The sequence below is a fragment of the Lepidochelys kempii genome, chromosome 2, assembly GCF_965140265.1.
Source record: "Lepidochelys kempii isolate rLepKem1 chromosome 2, rLepKem1.hap2, whole genome shotgun sequence".
Lineage (NCBI taxonomy): Eukaryota > Metazoa > Chordata > Testudines > Cheloniidae > Lepidochelys > Lepidochelys kempii.
In genome coordinates, this window is record NC_133257.1 from 47489397 (window position 1) to 47512507 (window position 23111).

The 23111-nt window shown below is 40.2% G+C and overlaps 1 long non-coding RNA gene across 3 annotated transcripts in view; it reads left to right on the forward strand.

The window, feature by feature from the left end:
• Positions 1–1155: 1155 nt before the first annotated feature.
• The window catches only part of LOC140905874 (uncharacterized), a 116042-nt gene continuing 94086 nt past the window's right edge, over positions 1156–23111 (forward strand). For 2 of the 3 annotated variants that reach the window (XR_012156969.1, XR_012156970.1), the window contains exons 1-2: positions 1156–1282; positions 14793–14910. This is a non-coding gene — a long non-coding RNA (uncharacterized lncRNA). Of the gene's footprint in view, positions 1283–14792; positions 14911–19367; positions 19582–23111 lie in introns of those variants that run through there. The other variant, XR_012156971.1, reaches the window with a different exon arrangement.

A 23111-nucleotide genomic window follows, 5' to 3' on the forward strand; every position in this document is an offset into this window, starting at 1 on the left:
CTGCACAAGACATTAATAGTCATGTCATAAAACATTGTATACTGCAGTAAGCTCACCATGGGATTTTAGATGAATTAAAACAAATAATTTCCCAGAATTCAAAAGTAACTCCTTTTAGCAATTCTCTTTGATATATCAAGCACATAGCACCCACACCTTTATAATGCACAATCAAATGGATTAACAGAAAAGTCAGTAGTAATAGCAAAGTGTTTGATCAAAATGTCACTGGCAGATTCAAGCGCAATGCTGCCAACCCCAAGTATTAAAAAATTATGAGTCAGGATAAAAATAAATCAAATGAAATTTTAAATAATGAGATTGGTGTAAACACAAGTTTTTAGAGGTAATATTTTGGGGATTCTTTTAATTTGTCTTCTGTTTTCTGAGCCTTTAGGGTGCACTTGTTGCATATTTTCAAGTTTTTCTCTGCAACAATGAAGGCTAGAAAGTTACCCTTTTAAGATACGTTGACATTCTCATAAAGTATCTTGATTCCAGCAGCTGGGGCTTTAAGAAAACACACCAAATATCATGAGACTCCCAATTAAAATCATGCATGTTGGCAGATCTGCAAGTATTCCACATTTTCCACTGTTAGAATATCACAACACACCACATCATGCTTTATTGCCTTGCAGGATCTTATTGACTGAAGTACAAACATATTAGTGTCAACATCTAGCAAGTTTTTTGAGCCAGATTCCATTTATCCTGAAGTAACTACAAGAGACTGTACACCTGGAAACTATAACAAAAGATATAGTATGACAAGAATGTCAGCCAGTTATCCCATTGTAAATGAAAAAAAAAAAAGAGGCTGGCAACCTATCAGCATAATAGTTTTACCCTGCTTAAAGCGTTGCCACGGCAGCACTTTAATGTCGCTGCCCCTTTTGCACCCCCCATTGGCAGCCCTGCTGGGTCCCTAGCAGCAGGGCCGCCGACGGGGGAGTGCAAAAGGGGCAGCAACGTTAAAGCCATGGCAAAGGACCCTCCTTAAAGCGCTGCTGTGGCAACGCTTTATCGTCACTGCCCCTTTTGCCCCCCCAGGCTGCCAATGGTGGAGGGGAGGAGGAGCAGCTGCCCCGGGGCCAGTGATTTAAAAGGGCCGGAGCTCCAGCCGCTGCGGTAGCGGCAGCAGTGGCTGAAGCCCCGGCCCCTTTAAATCGCCGCTGGAGCCTAGGGCGGCGCAGGCCAGGCAGCCTGGAAGGGCCGGCTGGGGGACACTGACCCTCCAGCCCCGCCCCTTCCAGGGGGGCCAGAGCTGGCCCCCGTACCGGTAAGTTTTCAATTGTACTTTCACCCCTGCCAGCACCTGACACTCCAGGCCATGATTCGACAGCAGCCAAACCCCTACTTAGACCCATATGAGTTTTTGTGAGTGAGTGAGTGTGTGAAAGAAAACAGCATGTCCGCCTCCTAGGGTAGGAGGGGTGAAAGCTGCACAGACCCCAGTGCTGCTCCTGCCCTGCTGGCTCAGGCTGCCTTGGGCTGGCAGCCCCAGTGTCTTGCTTTAAGTGGCTGCCCTGGGGGTGGGCTGAGAGGCAGCCCACATTTGCCTTCCTTCAAGATGCAATGCAAGCACAGTACAGTACTGGCTTTTTCCCATTTTTTTTCATCTCTGCTGCTTCCTGATTGGTTACTTCCAGTTTCACATGGTGTCCGATTGACCGGTCAGTCCATAACTCTGGTGTTCATATATATCTTTGATGTTCTACTGCACTGAAGTTTCAGCTTGCCTCCCCTGATCTATGTCAAACATAAGGATCAGAAACTAAATTACAGTCTTTTACCCCTGCTCCTGCATGTTACACATAAATTGAATACTGCATACATAGTATTCAGATATATTACAGTCATGCAAAATAAAATGTAGCATGGTGAGGTTTGCATGGTGATTGGGGACTTGAATGTATCCACAAGTTATATTAAAATGTACTTTTTTTTTTTTTTCAGCTGAAACCTTTTATTCTAGGAGCTTTACAATATTTTAAATAAAAAAAATCTTACAATATAAAGTATATGCTGCACTCACTGATTGACTTGTACATAGAATTAAAAATAAATGTACACTATTGGAATAAGTAACAAAGCTCCCCTGAATGGTGTTTCAGTAGATGTATCAAATTTAAAGGAGGTCTTGGGTCTGGCTCTCCCTGTTCATTAATAAAGTTAGCTCAAGACAGCCTTTCAGTGGGTGTGCCTCGCAATGCATTTTTATCCCTCTAAAGTCTAAAGATATCACAAAAGCCATCATAGCCCCCTACTTTAAATGCACTATGTTTGTCAGTCTTCAACTACCCAGAGAAAAGAAAATAGCCTTCTGGGCCTGCCACAAAGCCTAACAATGTTGGGTAGGAGCAGACCTAGGTGGACAGCAAGTTCCTCATGAAGAATAAAAAGTGTCTTTCAAACTGAGGCTCTAGCTCAAGTGCCTCCAGTGAGCATAACTTCAGTTATATTTATTGCACAAAGAGGAAATAATTCCTTTCAGGTCCCAAATAATTGATTGTGAGTGATTTTTCAGACCAGACTCGTTATATAAAATAGACCATAGAATTCCATCCAGTAATTCTTGAATCCAACTCAACAACTTGAACAGGAGTGCATCTTTCTAGAAAGACATCCGGTCTTGATGTAAAGACTCCAAGTAAAGGAGAATTTATCACATCTCTTGCTAATGTTTTCCAGTAGTTGATTACCCTTCCTGTTAAAAATATTTCATCTTATTTCCAATGTCTATTTTTCTGACTTCAGCTTCAAGCCAATGGATCTTCTTATGCCTTTGCCTGTTAGATTAAAGAGGGCTCTACTAGTAGATATTGCCTATTTTTGTAGGTAAGCTTTAGGGCTGTAGAGATTTAAATCAACATCTTGAACTGCACCCAGAAAGCTAGTGGCAGTCAGTGCAGATTACTGAGCAAAGGTGCAGCATGCTCTCAGTGTGAGACACGGCTTATTAAGCAGAGCGCCACATTCAGCACTAGCTTCAGTTATTAATATCTCTGATCTCCAGAAAGAGTTCCAACGTGCATGATCTGTCCATTTGGGGCTATTTAACTCAAAGGCACATATCTTAAAGGTAGGCTTCAAGTAGATGCGGCAGTTTATTTGAAATAAGACTGGCAGCCAAAGGGATCGAGATAACATTATACAGCAATAATATGAGTTTGCAGTTTAGTGACTCATTTTGGCCAAGATTTCGTTAAAGTACATAGCTACCCCATGTGATAAACTAATACAAAATGCTTACTAAAGACATAAACAAAAAGTTTGTGCTGGAATACGTCTTATAGATAAGCAAATTGATGAATTTGGTATAACTCTCTAAATTTGGCTTATTATGCATAACATTGCAAAGATTGTTGTTCAAGCCATCTTCACTGTGAAATTAATATAGATTTAACTGGCAATAAGTGTACTAATATGTCTAAATACAGGACAGTGTAAATTTATTGTATTCAATTTAATGCATATAAAGGTGAAATTCACATCAGAGAAAAGCATCTGTGCAGGTCCTTGCACATCACTTAATCTGCTATTTTAAGGTCTGTGGTGAGATTACAGGTCCTCAGAACTGAGATGAATTTTATTGATAATAAATGTGTAAATTTAAACATAGTAAATGTTTATTATGTATTATGTTAAAGGTCAAATCTTGATGTCTTTCCTGTTTTCCTCAAATACTTACTGGAGAGAACAATTATTTCTTGCTTCATTGCTTAGACATTAGAAGAGCTCAGACCAAGTACACAGTGTTATTATCTATCCCTATTAATTATCCCTATTAATTAATCAAATAATTAGTTAGTTAATCCCTATTTTATGAATGATGTTAATGGGAAATTTTCCTGCATGAGGACTGAGAACACTGAATGCGGACTCCGGGGTTTGATCCAGAGTCTTGTTTTTTATATTTGTATAGCAATAGCATTTAGTGGACCCAGTTAGTCAGTTAGAGTTATACAATAGGTGTGATTAATAAAAATAAGACAAACATGAATATATTGGTATTATTATTATTGGGCCAGATCCTCAGGTGATGTAAATCAGCATAGCTGTGTTGCCTTCAATGGACCTATGTCTCTTTACACCAGCTGCGGATCTAACACAATATATTGTTATGGCAGGAGCAATCAGACAGGACAGTTACAAATCTTCTTAAAAGTTCTTTTTCTTGGCGCATAAGCAGTGTAGTCTTTGAAGAAATGTTGTAGTTTTGTGATGAAGATTTCTTTAGGGGGAGCTGTTACAATCAGCAGGAAAGTTTTCTCTCTGCCTTAATCTCTAACTAAAATCAATTCATGGTGCAGAGTTACTCCCTAGGAACTAGGTATTGGTGTTTTAACAGAGATTCCTGTAAGATGGGATTGCCTGCATGCTGTCTGACCCCCACTGTTTAAGGACTGGTGTATATTGTGTAAAATAAGCAAGTTGCACTAAGAATATGCTAGGCTCCATGTCACTGCCTTCTTCTCTAATTGGGAACTGATCTGTAAGGCCATCTGCTACTACTTGGCATATTGGCAACAATATTTAATTCTATAGCACTGTAACACAGGGGAAGATGGTGCATTACAAATACAGAATTCTGGACTGAGGATTTTACAATCAAATATGAGCTGTTACAAACCAAACATTTTAAGAATGAAGCACGAGTCAGGATTGGGACAAGAAATAGTTTTAGGAGATTGATGACCGAAAGCTAGATTAAATAAGTAGATTTCAAAGTGAGATTTGAAGAAAGAAAGAGCACTTCCTGCCCAAGACCAGAGTCATAGTTCCAACACCAGGGGGCAGCATGAATGAAACTATGAATTCAAGAGCATATAAGGAAAAGAAAGAGGGAGCATGAAGAAAGAGAAATGGACAGCACGAAGAGCACTGAAGGAAGTACAGAACTAAATAAGGACTGAGGCACATGTATGGGTGAAGCCATGAGAACATTAAAAGTGAAGATGAGGAACTGAATTTGACATGGAAAAGGGCAGGAATTAATAGAGGGCTTAAGAGGGATGGGGCAGAGCATTAGGAGAAAGATTATTTTAATTGTGACATTTTGGATAGACTGGAGAGAAGAGAGCTAAAAAAAAAAACAGACCGGAGGCTGGTCAAGGCAAGAAGTGACCAAGGCACAGACTAAGGTTTCTAAAGATGGGACAAGAGGAAAGGGCTGATTTTAAGGAGGATATAAATCAACTAGGGACTTCTGCGATGCCCATGTAAATCAGCTGGAGTCTTTCTTTGGCCTCCATGTTTGCATCTCCAAATAGAAAGTGTAGGCTAAACAATAGGTAAAGTAGTGGAAAAATTAAAATGGTAAAGAAAAGTTGAACAAAGATAGTGAACCAATATGGGAAGAAATTATTAGAAAACAATGATTCATCCCAGAGCCTGAACAGACACATACTGTAACTTTTATGAATGCATTCTTACCAGTGACTCAGGGATAAGTGAATTGATTGACTTACTGAACATTTTGTTTTGCCAGCTAGTTTTTCAGAGACAAAATAAAACATGCCTGACATCTAACAAGTGTCAGTGTAGGTTGATAATTGCTGTTTCTAATACATCAAAGTATGTTTTCTCTTAAAAAAAAGCTTGGATAATTGTAATACAGTGGCAAACTGGTTAAGATTATACATTAAACATATTCTCAACTTGTTCTTTAGCAAGGCAGAAATTACTTTATCTCTTGAGACAAAGTAATTAATTTATTCACTGTTTATCCCTGGATCACTTGAAAGGAAATGTATGGGACTACAGTATTAATTACTGTATAAATTTCCCACTAAATGCTTTGCAAGTAATATAATTACCACTTCAGTATTTGTAACTGACACACACTCTTTTGCAGTTTAATATACTTGTGAATTACTTTAACATTAATATTACTAATAGGAAAAAAGTACTGAAAAGTGGTGATAGTTAATGAAGTCACTAATTGGCATAAGCCAAGATGGTTTTATGTTCATGCCAGCCTACAATAACTTTAATATTTAACTATTTTTTACTAACTCCATTACACAAATCCTTAAAAATAAGCTCACACCCTCCTACCCCCCAAAAAAGAGAGAGAAGCAGAATGATGAAAATGTATTTAGTTTCTGTGTTACTGGGGGCAACAATTCCTTGGGAATTATAGAATAATCAACATCTTGCAAACGAAACTTTGTTCCTGCTTCCACAAACTCCCCTATAGTCATATTTGCAAGTATCTAATTGCACCTAATATTTATTTGCAAGAACATTCATGGACACCATTGTGAATTCCAGTGTGAATTAATATCTGGAAGAACACATGCTGCAAGTGCCCTGGCAGCCATTTTGAAAGTTCTTTATGGATTAGGTAATGATAGGTTAAGGAAAGAATGAGGTTGTTGAGGAAGAGGTGGAAAAAAATAAAATTATTAAAATAAGCAGCATTAGCAAACGGGGGAGGAGGGAGAGATTGTAAATGGGGACACTGGCAAAAGGTTCCCTAACCTCTAAGATACATAAGAACATCAGGGTCAGGGATACTTCTGAACATCATGGTAAGTGCCTAGAGTGAGGTATTGAAAGGTTCATAAATGAACCTCCCTCCACCCCCAAAAAGAGAGGGATGAAGAGAGTATCACTAAGCAATTTTGAACCTAAATATTGGAGGAACAGGAAGCTGCTTCCACAGATAAGCTCAGTTCCTTACCAACAAAAAGCCCACCAGTAACATGATGTCCTGTGTATACCAAGAAGTTCATGTGTGAGTGTGCTGGATCATGCCTGTATGTAGATAGCACTGTGTGGGTCCCCTTCCAGTCCCCAGCCCATGTCCAGTATCCCCAGTGCTCTGTGTTCCACTCTGTCACTCAGTTTGTCCCCCTGGATTTTGTGTCACCAGTGCTCCCTCTTCTGCACTTCCAGTGTCACCCAAATACCTGTATCCTCTTTGTGCTCTGTTTCTTCCTCTGTGCGCTCACCCCTCAGTGTTCTGTGTCCTCCAGGGGGGCTCTTCTGTCCCTCTGGATCCTCCCCATAAGGCTCTATGACAGTGGTTCCCAAACTTGTTCCGCTGCTTGTGCAGGGAAAGCCCCTGGCGGGCCGGGCCGGTTTGTTTACCTGCAGCATCCGCAGGTTTGGCCGATCACGGCTCCCAGTGACCGCGGTTTGCTGCTCCAGGCCAATGGGAGCTGCTGGAAGTGGTGTGGGCTGAGGGACGTACTGGCTGCCGCTTCCAGCAGCTCCCATTGGCCTGGAGCAGCAAACCGCGGTCACTGGGAGCCGTGATCAGCCAAACCTGCAGACGCAGCAGGTAAACAAACCGGCCCGGCCCGCCAGGGGCTTTCCCTGCACAAGCGGCGGAACAAGTTCGGGAACCACTGCTCTATGATCCTCCTTTCCTGTCCTTTTGGGACCAGTCTCCCCAAAATGGAATCCCTGTCCTTACAGAGTTCCTTCCTCTGTCTCTTCTCATGTTCTCCAGGTGTGGAGGAAAGAGTCCCTTCTGCTGCCAATGAGCACAGACCTCAGGTGCTATTCTGGATCCTTCCCTCTGGTTCCCTATGTTGACTGAGCTAGGGTACCGCTTCCACCTTTTAGCCTGAGTGAAATATCCATTTCTGCTAGGCAACACCACATCGGATGGACAGGGTAGATGTATAGCCTGTGCTCACAGCAATACATTTAGGATCCTGTCTTCCATTCCCCATCATCCAACAAAAGATCAAAATTATGAGAAAGGAGAATGGGAGACCGTGTTCCCCCCTGCCTGAAAGCTGGGCAACAATGCCACCTCATCCATATTTACATCCAGTTATTACACCTATGAATAGGTAAATCATCAACTTCAGAACTGTAATCTCTGAAATTTGGGACCTTGAGGGTGTGGTTTATTTACCATTACTGACAGTGAATATGTCTGGCTTTTGAGCTGGCAGCAACTCTGTTGTGGTATGTTTTAAACTTTGTCATTCCAACACCATTTTGGTGCCAGCTACAGCGGCATTTGGTGGACAGTGAGCTGCAGGGATCCCCAAGAAATTTGTTCTTACAGCCATCCAACAACACAACAGCTAACATCGTAGCAGCCCTTATAGACAGATTGATGGCAGAGACAGGACTGTGTTTATTTGGTGATAGTAGGAAGGCAGTAATGGGCTGGTTCCTTGCAAGGGAAACCTTTGGTCTTTCAGCTGTTAATTAGCTCACAGACAGAGAGATAGAAGATGAAGCTTTTTGCCTTTACTGGTGACTATATCAGTTCTTACCATAACAGGAAATGGCCACACCCTGCAAATCACTACTTCAATAACCCAGATCCATTCCTACCCAATACACACAGATAAAGGAGTATAATAAAGAACACTTAAAATATACCTTTCATGGAAGGCCCCTCATCTCTCAAGTCCTCTTCTCCACCCATAATGGTGGTGGGTTGGGAAAACAGATCTTGAGAGTAAGGGTACAGTCCTTGGTTTAGGAGAGCTTTCTCCTCAACCTTGTCCCAGCCATTATTTCCTTCCATTTCCATCACAGATACACCACTGGGACTGCTCTGCTGTCCAAAAGTTTGGTTTTTTCCCACTTCAATGGAGCTGAGATTGTGTTAAAGCTCATTAAAGGGCAGGCACGCCTTCCTGTTCCAGAGAGCAAATTGATGTCCTGAGCTTTAATGAACTTCAACAATGAAAAAATAATGCCAGACTCAAATTTCATCTTTTGTTATTTGGCAGGTGCTCTTTTCTGTTCCTGTGCTGCTCCTCTTACTTTATGGTCTTAGAAAGTTAAGACATCTGTACACAGGAAAGTACAGAGTATCTAACAGCTCATCTGTTCCATCATACTAAATACACATTAGAAAGTAGAGAAACATAACTTGAAAGTAATTCTAGAATGACATTTGCAATACAAATAATGTTTAGCTGCTCCAGTTTCTTCCATGCATTTTTCCCTTCATGTGCCAAATTCCCAACCTCTGCTCCTTAACATCTATTGCTATCAAAAAGACAGGACAGTCAGCTAGGAACAGTAGAAACACCTCAACACCTCAGATATGTCACTAACATCATCTGCAATACTTTAGCTACTTGAGCATATGCCATTATCTGATACAAGATATGGGGCTGAACGCTTACCTTTTCTGGATATAGATTGTAAGCAGTTTGGAGCAGGGCTCATGACTTTCTAGTCCAGTAAATCTTTAAACACACTGAGCCTCATTCTTTGCTGTCTTGGTGGGACAGCAATTGATGTTAGACATTTTAAAATCAGCAAGCCTGGATAACTTGCGTTCAAGAGTTTTAAAAGAGCTGACTAAGCAGCTCACAACCATTAACGTTGCTTTTCACTAAGTCTTGGAACACTGGGGAAGCTCCAAAAGGCTGGAAGGAAACTAGATTATCACAATGATCCTTTTTGGCTTTGTGGTGTAAAACATTATCATATGTGACTTATACTGTTTTATATCCAATATACACTCATGTAAACTGCGTATAATCAACCACACAAGATGGAAGGCAGTAAAGAATCAGGCATCCTCTTATTGAAATTAAAATGAACAATGTATTATCTATTTCCTGAATATATATTTTAAGAAACTTTAAAGGCTAAGCTACATTTATAAGATTAATGTTCTAGCATTCAGCTGAGTGTCTTAAGAGAAAGCCTTATGACGTCAAGCATCGTTTATTTTAATAAAATAAAAGTAGTAAATAAATGCAAAAATACATAATGCTAGATACTTGCATTCAGAATTCTCATCTCTCATTATCAAAATACAGTTACATTTGCTTTTTAAATGAGAGAACACCAGAGTAGTGCTCAGATTTGTTTTTAAGGTGTCACTGTTCACTGGATGAAGAAACACAATAGTGCATGGTATATTTCATCTACTTACATGAAGTAAGAGTGATTTTTGTGCTTATATTATACATCCCATTCTGTCTCTACTTATTTCAGTGCAAAACTATAGTAATGAACCCCCAAACCCAAATAAATACTTTATAGCTAATAAAAGGTAACTGGCTAAAAATCAAAACGTGATTTGTTCTGAGGAACCTTTTAAAATTTGAGAAAAAAGGCAAATTTGTGGGTTCAAGTGTGCAATGTAATAATAGTCCAGTACTTAAATTAAACCACAAACATAAAAATGTTAAATTTAGCATCATTATTAGCAGCATTTCAAATGTATCTATTAGCTAAATGTATAAAATATGGGTGACAGATGACCATTGAAGAAACAAAGGGAATTTTTGGCCTTATATGAGAACAACTGTTCTAAAGATTATTGGTGCAGGATTCGGTGAGTATGTAATTTTAATTATGTATTTAGGATGAAATCTTGCCAGCTCCAAACTTGCCATGGAAGGTCTCAAATGTAATGAGGCCACTACTGTTCTCTTTCTGAGACTGCATCACTGTAGCCTAAAACAACATCTCCAAGCTACGTGAACCTTGCATATTCATCTCCACCTGACATTAACTGTAAAGACTAAGAAGAAAAGGAGTACTTGTGGCACCTTAGAGACTAACCAATTTATTTCAGCATAAGCTTTCGTGAGCTACAGCTCACTTCATCGGATGCATACTGTGGAAAGTGTAGAAGATCTTTTTATACACACAAAGCATGAAAAAATACCTCCCCGCACCCCACTCTCCTGCTGGTAATAGCTTATCTAAAGTGACCACTCTCCTTACAATGTGTATGATAATCAAGGTGGGCCATTTCCAGCACAAATCCCAGATTTAACAAGAACGTCTGGGGGGGAGGGGAGAGGAAAAAACAAGGGGAAATAGGTTACCTTGCACAATGACTTAGCCACTCCCAGTCTCTATTCAAGCCTAAGTTAATTGTATCCAATTTGCAAATGAATTCCAATTCAGCAGTCTCTCGCTGGAGTCTGGATTTGAACTTTTTTTGTTGTAATATCGCAACTTTCATGTCTGTAATCGCATGACCAGAGAGATTGAAGTGTTCTCCGACTGGTTTATGAATGTTATAATTCTTGACGTCTGATTTGTGTCCATTTATTCTTTTACGTAGAGACTGTCCAGTTTGACCAATGTACATGGGAGAGGGGCATTGCTGGCATATGATGGCATATTCACATTGGTGGATGTGCAGGTGAACGAGTCTCTGATAGTGTGGCCGATGTTATTAGGCCCTGTGATGGTGTCCCCTGAATAGATATGTGGGCACAGTTGGCAATGGGCTTTGTTGCAAGGATAGGTTCCTGGGTTAGTGGTTTTGTTGTGTGGTATGTGGTTGCTGGTGAGTATTTGCTTCAGGTTGGGGGGCTGTCTGTAGGCAAGGATTGCCTGTCTCCCAAGATTTGTGAGAGTGTTGGGTCATCCTTCAGGATAGGTTGTAGATCCTTAATAGTGCTATTACCAACAGGAGAGTGGGTTTGTCGGGGGGGGGGGGGGGACCTGGATTTGTGCTGGAAATGGCCCAACTTGATTATCATACACATTGTAAGGAGAGTGATCACTTTAGATAAGCTATTACCAGCAGGAGAGTGGGGTGGGGGGGAGGTATTTTTTCATGCTTTGTGTGTATAAAAAGATCTTCTACACTTTCCACAGTATGCATCCGATGACGTGAGTTGTAGCTCACGAAACCTTATGCTCAAATAAATTGGTTAGTCTCTAAGGTGCCACAAGTACTGCTTTTCTTTTTGCGAATACAGACTAACACGGCTGTTACTCTGAAGACTAAGAAAGAAATTGATGAATCAGCACTGTTAGTTATTTCACCTCAATCATTTTTATAGAAATATCAAGCTAATGTGGTTATTTGGTAGGGCTGGATAGCAAGGAAGTTAATGATTGAAAAGCCCTATTAGACCATTTTATCCAACCCATTTACAGTGAGGAATGACTTCCTACAGCATATCATTAACTGATAAGGTAGCGCTATCAGGAAGAGTTTGAAGACACTTGATTGAGGTGTATAAGATTATAATGGAAACTGTTCAATCCCTCCTTTTTATACTGTCCTATCTTGAAAGGACAGCACCTCACTCAATGAAATTAATGGCTGGCAAATTTACAACAAAGGGAGATGAAAAGAAGTATATACTCATAAAACATCTAGTCAGCCCATAGAATTCACTGCCACAGTCAAATGATATAGTTGAATTTAAATATGTTTTGTTAATTTTATACTAAATAATATTTACAGATAAGCATTCTAAAATAAGGGTAAACCAATCTCATGCTTCAGTCATACACTACATTATCGCCAGACAAAAGAAGGAGCTTTCCCACTTGTAATAGTCTATACCTCTCTAGCACCCCCTCGGGGAGAGAAGCAGCACCCACTCTGTCTGTGTGTCCAGGGCACAGTGCCTCTATCTGATCCCTTACTAGTGGTGGGTGGATATTAAAGTAGTCCACTCAAAAGGTCAGAATGCTTCCACAGTCCACAAAAGTTAAGTCCTGATTCTTTGGGAAGCTAAAGAGACAAAATAAAACTGAAAGGAAGTGGCTCCTCTCCTTTCTGAGAAGGCTCTGAATGGGGGCGGGGCAAGGCTCTCAGGCTGTTTCCTTGATCAGTAACCCCTGCTTCCAGGGGCTGGGGAGCTATAAGTTGCAGTCCTGTTCCTTCAGAGTACCCGCCTGGACAGAGCCAGGGTCCTCCCTTTTAAGGACTTGCCCATCTTCAAGCTTGACAAGTCTCTCAGGGGCACCAGTCTGAGGTGGACTTGGCCCAGAAGAGCTTTTTAATACCTTCCTGGCTGTGGTGGGGATCTGCCCCCACCACACCACCCCCAAAATAAATTAATATAAGTGGACAGGTACATTTATTTGTTTTACTTTTCTTTGAAGTATTGCTATTGGCTATGACCACAAGTAGGACAACAGATTTGTATGGCAAATCTTACAAATTTTCCATTTAGCTCTACAAGTGTCTCAGAAAAGGTTTTCAACAGAAACTGTGAAATGCTTTGACATATTTTGGGGTAAATTTAGTGCTATTAAAAAAAACAAACAAACAACCCAGCTCTAGGTACTATGGCTCAGATCTACAAAGGGGTTTAGGTGCCACTCTGAGCCACACACACGCTGCTCAGCTGCTGCCTAACCACACAGATGCCTAAACTCACTCCACACCTACAAACCCTTAAAATTCTCACTGTTAAATTGCTCTAGGCACTAAAGTTTCTGCCTCTGGGCACATGTGCTGCTGCCTCAGGCAGACATCCACTGCCTAGTTCATGCCTCAGACCCACGGCATCCCCAAACCAGGTGAAGATAGGAATTCCCCCCTCGTCCCCATATTGCTTGTAGGGCCTGATTTGGTAGAGATGCACTGAGCACTTGTGGGAGACAATGTTTCAATTCCCTTCTCATGAGAAGGGATTTGAACAGAGGTTCCCTACCCCTCAGGTGAGAAGCCTATAGGGCATTCTGATAGGTCATACTATAGGACATTATTATGTAACATTCACTATCTTGCTATTCTATTTTGTGTTCAATAAATAAATATTAAATATTAATTGGGGCAGAGAGAAAGCATGAGAATGGGTGCTGCTGCTTCTCCTCCTCCTCCTGCCAGCCATTTTGTGTGGAGTTAGGCAGGCACCTGAGGGGTTCTCTCAAGAAATGGCTGAGGTATCTAAGCCACCTGACTCCAGGAAAGAGGTTTCTGGCTGTGGATTGCAAGCAGACTAAGATGCCAAACTCCATGAGAGGGGTGGGGCTTAGGGCACACCTCTCTTGTCAGCATCTCCCACTGGCTACCCTAGGCCAGGAGCTGCCTAGCATGCTGTATTTGTGGATCATATTCTCAGGCACTTCCTACTCCCCCATGCATCATATAGGGAGTGTAGGTGCCTAACTCAGTGGATTCCAGTGATCTCTACATGGTGCCTAAAAATTTACCACAACACCTAAGTCATTTTGTGGATCCAGGCCTGTTCCCAAATAAAGGCACTGTCACTAAAAAGCTTTGAAAAATATAAAGATTAACATACAGTGGCATACTGAATTTGCCTTTCTTGCTCTATTTCCTCTTAGAAATAGAGGAAATACCACAGTATATTTAATTACTGTAACTCAATACATGTTAACATTAAAAAGAATATTAGGGGCAACCACTGTGTAACTGCAACAAAAGTGTTTATAGGGTTTTAACTTTTTATTTCATTTCAGCTACTCAGATGAACAAATATCATCCAGCAAAGACTATAAGCTACAAGCTATAAGCTATAAGCTTGCTCATTATGCTTAAATGAAATTTAGGTGTGTAATGTTTTATAATATATCCAGAATGGAAAAGAAATGCCTGATATCAAAGATAAGCTAAACTGATTCACTCACTACTGTTAAAGTGTAAAATACCAAATTTTGGAGGGGAATCAAACAAATGCAGCATTACGTCTTGCACTTAATTATATAAAATACACAGTGACTGAAGACACAGATAATTCTCTCTAAAAACATTGCACAGAATTATTAAAGGATGAAATGCTAGTCCCTTGCAAGAACTTTATGTAAGCTGATTTTGTACAAGAAGACCAAGGCAGGGGTTTGGAGAATGGAAAATATTACAAGGCTTATGGACTTTAGTGCTACCTGCAGCCCCCTGTCCCTTAAGCACGCACATACACACATTTAATGTGTTTGTAGCCTGTCAATATACACAGTTCACATGACTCAGGAAGTCAGTACAGCATCAATTTGCATTCAGAAATTATTTTGGCATCCTTAAGGGTTAGAAGATTAAATTCTTAGAAGATTAATAAAGGATTGGTAATAATAATCGGTAATAATTAGTAATAAATGTCTCTTCCTGCTCACTGTGACAGACCTGTCCCGCTGGAGAGATTTCAGATGCCCCTTGACTACTCAGTTGAAAAATGTACCACAACATTTTGGATTCTTTCTATCTTCTGCTACATCTTACTGGGTATTTGTAAAGTATATGTAAGTATTAATTTTCTTACATTGTGATGTAAATATCTATGTAAATTTAATGAAAGGTTTTGATTTTGTATACCGATTGTTTTCTTCACCTTTAAATTTAATGAGTACTCCTGCCTGCCTTTTGGAACAGGTGTTCAGTTCAGGATGGATGCTATTAGAAAGTCAGTCACAAACTCTGTGCTCTCTCTGTCTTATGGAGATTACAGAAAAAAAGAAACAAGCTAGAAGTATGTAATCTAAAATAGAAGTCATTCAGGCTGAAGGTACATATTTTGCAGTTTATGAAAACCTAATACACATGTCAAGGCTGATTCCCCACTCTAGCACTTTGAGTGCAGAAGGTGGGGGCCCACAAGGATTCTAAAAATTAATACTGGCCACTCCAGGCTTGTATAAAACTCCTAAGATTACAGCTTTTCCCTGACCTTGGATGGGTAGATGCTGCCACCGCCCAAGTGCAAAAACCCCTTTGAGAACCTAGGAAGGCACACTTGGGAATTCCTTCCTGTGGGGTACCCTCAAGCCCTTTCACCCACCCTCCAGGGAAGAGCTGAGAAAGAAAACAAAGGAAATCAGCTGTTGCCACCAGCTAATGAAACGACATATGCACAAACCTCTTAGGACACAAAAATCCAATCCTGTTTTTAAAAAAGGTAAATTTTATTTAAAAAAAAAGAAAGAAAATACATCTGGAACTTAAGCCAATTACAAGGTTTAAGCATCAAAATAGCTCTCTTGAGGTCCAGCTTAAAGGTTACAAGCAAAACAAAAGCACCTGGGGTTAGCACAGAGGAGTCCCCAAGCCAGAAAGAAATAAAAAGAGATAAACCTAATTGCGTCTACCTAGACATTTCCTGATCTACTTACATATCTGGGGTTTTAAATGAAATTTAGGTGTATAATGTATGATGATTGATGATGATTTTTCATACCTGGCCCAAGCTCTTACAGTACAGTTCCAGCCCTGTCTCTGCACTCTGGGAGAACAACACAGACAAAGGGGAAGTTTTTTTTCCAATTTTAAAAAGTTCTAGCCTTCCCATGGGCTCTTTTGGTCAGGTGCCCACTCCTTTCCTTTTACCTATGTACTTTTTAACCCTTTACAGGGAAAGCAAGTAGAGAACAACTACTAACATGGATATTATAGCTAAGTGGCTGGCTGGGTGTCCATAAAAGGGAGCTACCCTCACCCCCTTCATTTATCACAACATATAACCTGAAAAAACTATATAGGTAAAGATGGTGACTACAAAGGTTTTGAAACTAAATTGTAGGTAAAATCCACAGAAGGGAAAACTGAAACTGGAATGCATGCTTTGAAAGAATTTAGGGAAATTACTTTTCTTTTTCAAAGAGCCAACTCTTCTTTGATAATGTAGTTTATTACTACAAAATGTGCTGACCTACTCCTTTCTGTTTAACAGAAATTCAGAACCAGTCCATGTTATAGTTTTATCATATATTTATATTTTCTTCTGAACTCATATTTTAGTATAGTTCAGTGTGATTTGACATTGCAAGCTCAAAAGACAGTTATGTTCATGGCCATTCCTGACCAGATCCTACAGAGAACTAGCAGGTATAATTATACTCAACATGTCTGTTAGGTGTTGTGGCATGCCTTTGTGTAGACTAAAGTCACATTTTATATAATATTCTACTATCTTTGTTTTCTTGTTGCTCAGCAGTGAGTCCTGTGGAGAAACGGAAAGGAACATTACTTCCTGTAGTTCACCATCTGTAGACGAAATAATTATTGTTTTAATTGCTAAGTAACTCAATCTCTGCCCTGTTTGATTTCATCCAACACAAAGAGTTTGCTTTCTCCTCTCATCGCTATTTCACTTTAATTCTTATTTTGCTCATGCACTGATGTAGAAGTAGGTGAAAGTTTCTTCTAACAACTAACACAATAGTAGGTACTACGGGTGGCACAATGGCTGATTCATAGTTGACATGTTTTGTGTAGCTCCAAGTGTTACATTAGGTAATTGGCTAATTTGCATATAGCCTTAAACATCACTGTTGAAACATGTGCATTTAATGTTGGTGGAGGTACAGTATTGAGTTGACACCAGATTTCCCTTGCAGAAACTGAGTACAATATGACTTAGGTCATAAGTGAGGCACTGATACTGCCTACATAAACATATCCTCATGAGAGCAAGTTGATAACTATGTTTTGTACAGTCAGCTATCTATTTGGTCTCACACATGCATCCTTTGTTGGTCCAGCCATATTTTTAAGAAATAGGCCATCGCAAAGAATTATTGAGAATTAAAGGACAAAATATCATAGGGTAAAGACTAAGATATGCAAAAAAAATGCAAGTATATGTGCATATGAAAATCTGTTTGCAGTGGATGCACAGAGAAATTTGTGCATGTAGCTATCCATTTGCACACCTAATGAGTTAACTTGTGCCCACAATGTAGTTGTGTGAAATCCTACTGGTGGAGTTTATCAAAGGCACAAATGGGAATTGGGGCTCAGCTTCCATTGTCTTACAAAGGGAGTTGGAAGCCTATTTTCCCTTTGTGTCTTTGAAACTCTCCCCTTACATTTGACTTGCACATATGCTCCCCATAAAAGCTACAATTTGTGAAAGTTTTAAATCCAATAAGCTCAGCACTGTATTTAGAGAAGTAGAAGGGTCAATCAGTCTTTTGATAATGGGCAGTAATTAGTGACTGAAAACTGAGTTTTGTTTTGAATAATATTTTCAACTGTGATCCCTGAAAAATAGGGCATGTTTGAAACCGCAAACTTACTTTACATATTAAATATGACCTTTTATAAAGTAAAAGCCATTACACTTGACCTTCCAAGGCCTTTTAAACTGCTGATAGACAGCTATGCTTTAAATGTTTCACAAAATGCTAAAATACCCTAAAAATCTTTTCAAGTCATTTGCTGTATGTTTGAAGTCCATTATTTAAAATTTGCAAGCTCCTGTAGTTCAGAGTGAATTAAATAATCAAAGTAAGATGAAAATCATTAATTGAACATATTACCATTAAGTGAATGTGAATATATTCAGATATTCATGTTTCCTAATTATTTTAAGAACTTTTGAAAATACCAACATCTCATTGGTTTAAGACCCATTTCCACTGAAATCTGAAAAAGGTATCAATTTGCATCCTATTAAATTATGTTTCTACAGTACCATTTATCTGTATATAGCAACACTGAAATGCAGTGTAACAATGCTCTATCTAGAGCCAGTTATAAACTGAAGAGAAATTGATGGCATAAAGATGGTATTTAAAGGGAAGAAATGACTCAATGGTTGAGAGAGAGAGGGAGGGAGGGAGGAGTGGGAATTCTAATAGAATAGAGAACAGGAAGTCAAGGTTGAAAGGAGTGGAGAGAGCAGAAATGAGGACAGAAGTAAAGAAAAAGGGCATCCTTGAAGTGGTTTATGTTAGGAGGCTTATTCCTTCACCCACTTACTTCCCTGGTCCTTCTCGCATGAACAGAGAGCAACAATACCCGAAGTCCAAAGGTGCAAACAATTCGATGTTTATTGGGGTGAACTTCCAGCAAGCATGATTCCAGTTTCCTTCCTTAGTATCCTCCTTCCCAGCTCTGACACCACAGAGCCTTACACCTGTGTCCCTGTTCCCATTCCTGCCCTTAGCAAAACATGATTCCAATTTCCTTACCCCCATTCCCTGTTCCCATTTCCCCCTTTAGCAAAACATGATTCTAATTTTCTTACCCCCATTCCCCTACTTCCTGATTGACTGCAGACTATATAGTAAAACTTGAGTTCTGCTTTGCTATACCTTAACCAATCATGTTCCTGAAATTTAACTAACCAATCCTAACATATTGTAACATGATTATGTACCCAATTATATCCCACCACCTTAATTAGTTTACACCCAGCAAAATTAATTATACAGCAGACAGAAACAATCACAGAACCAGACAGAGATTATACAGACAAACAACAGCAAAGTGGGAACTATAATGACAAAACAATACAGAAGTGAGGATTCCACATCCCAGCTATTGATAAGTGAGTTCTTGCCAGACAGGATGCTATCAAACTAAGTTTCCTTTTACATTTTCTAGGCACTTCCCTTTCTCTGGAGGCAATAGGCACTATCAGGGCAGGACTGTATTCCTAACAGCCCAATAGCACCTTATTTCAATGTGACTAGTTTGGAATGTGAGGATGTGACCATTCACTTCCCAGTTTATGGCTGCCTCTGTTGCTTAGCCAAAGGCCTTAGCCTAAGAACAGGGCCTCAGACTGTCACAGTAAGAGAAGGCCCTTACACTGGCAGACAGTGGTTTTGATTCTTTCTTTTATACCTCTATAACTAGCCAAGTGATAAAAATACACCTGAATTCTTAGAGTATAGGCCTTTGCAGACAGGCCTGAATATCTATATCCTAACAGTTTAGATGAAATAAGTTTAAGCTGATATAGTTTTGTTTTCAGGAAAAGAAAGTAACCCAGCTGCAGAATTCTGGTGATTCCCTTGAAGTTTAGGCAGCAGGAAATTAAGAGACCATAAAAGAGGAAATTGCAATCATCAGGAAAGGAAATGATTAAGGAATACATGAGGATTTTAAGAATTTTAATATGCCAATGAAGGAGAGAAGAGACAAACCCACACAATTCAAACTACATATTGAAGGTTTCAGAGTAACAGCCATGTTAGTCTGTATTCGCAAAAAGAAAAGGAGGACTTGTGGCACCTTAGAGACTAACCAATTTATTTGAGCATAAGCTTTCATGAGCTACAGCTCACTTCATCGGATGCATACTGTGGAAAATACAGAAGATGTTTTTATACACACAGACCATGAAAAAAATGGGTCAGCCGTGCAGAACACAATGCCATCCACAGCCTCAGAAACAACTCTAATATCATAATCAAAAAGGCTGACAAAGGAGGTACTGTTGTCCTCATGAATAGATCGGAATATGAACAAGAGGCTGCTTGGCAGCTCTCCAACACCACTTTCTACAAGCCATTACCCTCTGATCCCACTGAGAGTTACCAAAAGAAACTATAGCATTTGCTCAAGAAACTCCCTGAAAAAAGCACAAGATCAAATCCGCACAGACATACCCCTGGAACCCCGACCTGGGATATTCAATCTACTGCCCAAGATCCATAAACCTGGAAATCCTGGGCGCCCCATCATCTCAGGCATTGGCACCCTGACAGCAGGATTGTCTGGCTATGTAGACTCCCTCCTCAGGCCCTACGCTACCAGCACTCCCAGCTACCTTCGAGACACCACTGACTTCCTGACGAAACTACAATCCATCGGTGATCTTCCTAATAACACCATCCTGGCCACTATGGATGTAGAAGCCCTCTACACCAACATTCCACACAAAGATGGACTACAAGCAGTCAAGAACACTATCTCCGATAATGTCACGGCTAACCTGGTGGCTGAACTTTGTGACTTTGTCCTTACCCATAACTATTTTACATTTGGGGACAATGTATACCTTCAAATCAGCGGCACTGCTATGGGGACCCGCATGGGCCCACGGTATGCCAACATTTTTATGGATGACTTAGAACAACGCTTCCTCAGCTCTCGTCCCCTAACGCCCCTACTCTACTTGTGCTATATTGATGACATCTTCATCATCTGGACCCATGGAAAAGAAGCCCTTGAGGAATTCCACCATGATTTCAACAATTCCCATCCCACCATCAACCTCAGCCTGGTCCAGTCCACACAAGAGATCCACTTCCTGGACACTACGGTGCTAATAAACGATGGTCACATAAACACCACCCTATACTGGAAACCTACTGACCGCTATTCTTACCTACATGCCTCCAGCTTTCACCGTGACCACACCACACGATCCATTGTCTATAGCCAAGCTCTGCGATACAATCGCATTTGCTCCAACCCCTCAGACAGAGACAAACACCTACAAGATCTCCATCAAGCATTCTTACAACTACAGTACCCACCTGTGGAAGTGAAGAAACAGATTGATAGAGCCAGAAGAGTTCCCAGAAGTCACCTACTACAGGACAGGCCTAACAAAGAAAATAACAGAAAGCCACTAGTCATCACCTTCAGCCCCCAACTAAAACCCCTCCAACGCATTATCAAGGATCTACAACCTATCCTGAAGGATGACCCAACACTCTCACAAATCTTGGGAGACAGGCCAGCCCTTGCCTACAGACAGCCCCCCAACCTGAAGCAAATACTCACCAGCAACCACATACCACACAACAGAACCACTAACCCACGAACCTATCCTTGCAACAAAGCCCGTTGCCAACTGTGCCCACATATCTATTCAGGGGACACCATCACAGGGCCTAATAACATCAGCCACACTATCAGAGACTCGTTCATCTGCACATCCACCAATGTGATATATGCCATCATCTGCCAGCAATGCCCCTCTGCCATGTACATTGGTCAAACTGGGCAGTCTCTATGTAAAAGAATAAATGGACACAAATCAGATGTCAAGAATTATAACATTCATAAACCAGTCGGAGAACACTTCAGTCTCTCTGGTCACTCGATTTCTGATCTCAAAGTGACTATCCTTCAACAAAAAAAGTTCAAATCCAGACTCCAGCGAGAGACTGCTGAATTGGAATTAATTTGCAAATTGGATACAATTAACTTAGGCTTGAATAGAGACTGGGAATGGTTGATTTATTATAAAAAGTAACCTATTTCCCCTTGTTTATTCCTTCCCCCCTCTCCCCCCACTGTTCCTCAGACTTTCTTGTTAAACCCTGGATTTGTGCTGGAAATGGCCAACCTTGATTATCGTAGACATTGTAAGGAGAGTGATCACTTTAGATAAGCTAGTACCAGCAGGAGAGTGGGGTTGGGGGAGAGAAAACCTTTTGTAGTGATAAACACCCATTTTTTTCATGGTCTGTGTGTATAAAAATATCTTCTGTGTTTTCCACAGTATGCATCCGATGAAGTGAGCTATAGCTCATGAAAGCTTATGCTCAAATAAATTGGTTAGTCTCTAAGGTGCCACAAGTACTCCTTTTCTTTTTACCTATTGAAGCTGTCACAACCAACCTCACAAAAGCCTCTGCTCAAAGCAGATTCTTAGCCAGTTGAAATTGTCACAGCACCATTGAAATCAGTGGAACTATGCAGATCTGTACTCTAGAGTCTCTGCATTGTCTACGAGGACACATTGCTGCCAGAGGCAGTTGTGTAAATGGATCTCAGCTAATTTAGTGGTAGCATTAGAGAGACTATAGTGAAATTATACTCCTGGGGTAAATGAATAGTTTATTTTAAAAAGGTAAGACTATCCTTTTAAAGGATCTACATATGTGTGAATTTTGATTAAATGTTTTGAGAAAGTTACAAGATGAATCTTTTAGAGAAAAAAATCATTTGTAATGTTAAAAAAAAAGTGATTCAGTCTGAAGGAAGAGCCCCAGGAACACAGTTCCAGATTCTGATACACTTGCAAATGATAACAACAACTTATACCGCAATCCCGCACTTGAAATCAGAGGGACTACTTGTTGAATAAGGTACTTCTTGGTGCAAGTAAAGATGATGAGGTGTTCAACTCCAGGGATAAAATCCTGGCTCTAAGCAAATCAACTGAAAAACTTTCATTGACTTCAGTGGGACCAGGATTTCAAAGATACATGTTTAACTTCAGGTTTTATTGCAAGTTTGTATGAGGTTAAACATTAGAACATGTATTAGTGGATGATTATAGTTTCAATCTTTATTTTCCCTCCCATTTGGACCCACTTGGTTTAGATAGCCATTAGTGATGAACCTGAGCAAGACAGAGCAAGAGAGTGCACTAAAATGGGTTGAGTCCTTCCTGATGGGATGTACCCACCAAATAGTGATGGGAAACTGTACCTCCACCACTAGATCCCTCAGTTGTGGCATCCCACAAAGATAAATTCTCTCTCCAGTCATTTCAAAAATATCTGCATGCAATCATTAGGTGAAATAGTCAGACAAAATCAACTCAAGTGACAGCAATATACAGGTAACACACAGCTCTACTCATCCTTTACCATATGTGACCACATCACTACTACCAAGATGGTCCACTGCTTATACAAGACCAACACATGGATGAAGAACAATTGGCTGAAGCTGAACCTGAGCAAAATGATGGTGATACTGATACACAGGAAAGAATTTGAAGAATTTGCAGCCATAGTGTCACTGCCTTTGG